The sequence below is a fragment of the Spinacia oleracea genome, chromosome 3 (assembly GCF_020520425.1).
Source record: "Spinacia oleracea cultivar Varoflay chromosome 3, BTI_SOV_V1, whole genome shotgun sequence".
Classification (NCBI taxonomy): domain Eukaryota; kingdom Viridiplantae; phylum Streptophyta; class Magnoliopsida; order Caryophyllales; family Amaranthaceae; genus Spinacia; species Spinacia oleracea.
In genome coordinates, this window is record NC_079489.1 from 88,107,129 (window position 1) to 88,109,355 (window position 2,227).

A 2,227-nucleotide genomic window follows, 5' to 3' on the forward strand; every position below is an offset into this window, starting at 1 on the left:
ATCATAACCTAACAGTGGTATCACGAGCCTCTTATTATTTTCATAATCTAAATTGCATGAACATGGTTAAATATTACAAATTTGCAAGAATTAAAAGGGGTGATTAATTTTCGTAATTGTTAATTAATTGCAAATTGCGTTTATTTAATTATACGTACGCAGTTTTTTCGGCAGTTTCTTCGTTACTCATCCAAATCGAGTGATTTTTGTGTCAATTCCGCATGTAAAAGGCATTCTAAAATTTTGACAAAAATAATAATTTTCGGCCGAACCCAGAATTCTCAAATTCGAAGCCTAACTATGACTTTTCGGAGGTTTTAGTTTTTCGAATGCAAAATTTCGTAAATTTAAGATGTTAAATTAAATATTTGCGATTCTTGTTGATAAATCTTGAATTTTTGATTGACCTATTGTATATGTTTAACAAGTTTGAATGCCTAGCCTTGTTAATTATGCAATCTAATTTGTAATTATAATTAATTTGGTGAAAATTGGAATAATTTAGAATTAATTTGATTTTCATAATTAGTTATAATTTAATTAGATACCTATGATTAAAAACCACCATAAAAATTGTAAATTTATGTTAAATTTTAAATTTTATGACCTAGACTTGAATCCATTTAATCGGAAATCAATTAAATAATAAATTTTCGATTTTTCGCCCTAAAATTTATGAAATTTGTCATTAATTTTGAATAAATTTTAAATTTTTATGCGATTCACTCATATAACTTGCACGCACAAAGCAATGGACGCTACGTGTTACCCTTAAGGGGTGTTGTATAGTGCAGGCATGTGACGACGAGCAAGGGAGCTCGTCGCCCATGCGGTACGAATGCAATGAGCAAGGCCATGGTGCACGAGCACAAGGCAGCAGCCCTGCCTTGTGTCGTGGGCTGTGTGCAATGGGCGAATGGGCGAGGGCGAGAGCAAGGCACGAGCAGTCGCGTGTGGGCAGCAAGCGAGCTGCGCCACAGCGCGCACTGCCTCGCGCAAGCGTGCGGAGCCTCGCGCGCAGCGAGCGCAAGCTCGCGTGCCACGAGTGCTACGCCCAGCATCAATCGCTCGCGCGCAGCGAGCGCTATTGTGCGTGCGACAAGCGCTGCGCCAAGCGATGGGGTGCAGCGTGCTTGTTGCGACGTGCGACGAGCGCTGCGCCCAGCGATGGCAAGCAGCTTGCTTGTTGCGACGTGCGATGAGCGCTGCGCCCAGCGATGGGCTGCGGCAGCATGCTTGTTGCGTCGAGCGCTGGCGCGCGCAGCGAGCACCAGCTCGCGTGATGCCTTGCGATGGTGAGCAGCAGCGATGCGACGCATCGCATGGGCTGCGCGCACATGGCCAGAGATGGCTGTGTGCGTGTGGCCCATGGGTATGCGATGCGTGGGATTGTTGCGTTGCGATTAGATCGTTTTGAAATTTTAATTTGAAAATTTTCAGTTTACGTAATTTTAATTAATTTTAAAATTAATGATTTAAATTATTTTCTTGGATTTTAATTTTGAATATTGTAATTATAATAAATTTTATTTATTCTAATTATTTTACTAAAATTAAAATCATGAATTAATTTAAATACGACTGAAATTAAATTAAACTTTTTGGATTCAATTATAAATTTATATGAGCTTTAAATTTTAATTAAATTTGTATGTTTCCGGTTAGACTAGAAATACATTTTTATGTTTAAAATTAGTAAAGCATATGAATTTATTGGTTTAAGTGGGAGCCCTTTTTAGTCATAAACTCTTGATTAGGTCTACAAATCCTTAAGGTTAAAACAACTTGATTAGAATTAATAAGGACTGAATAATTTGTAGATTATTGGTGCCCTTGATTAATTGCTGCAAATGTTTATGTGATGCATAATGTGTTTAACTAACCAGCTATGTGGGCCATTCATGATAATGAATGGGTGAATGGTATATATTGTATATGTACTGTTTTGCAGGTTATGAAGTGACTAGTATGGCCCAAATAGGATAGAAAATATGGTCTGCGTACCATTAATTTGAATGTAATTGGTCTAAAGTACCAAAGTTGTTTTTCAATTCAAATATGGTATGCGTACCATCAAATAGTTGTAATTAGTTTTAATTATAGCTTATCCTATTTGAAGAAAATGGTGCCTCCCACGGAGATTTTCAAGACGGACTTTGAAGTTAAAGCTTCAAGATGAAGTCGGGCCATACTAGATCACATTTATCTTATGCATGTTATAAGTTAT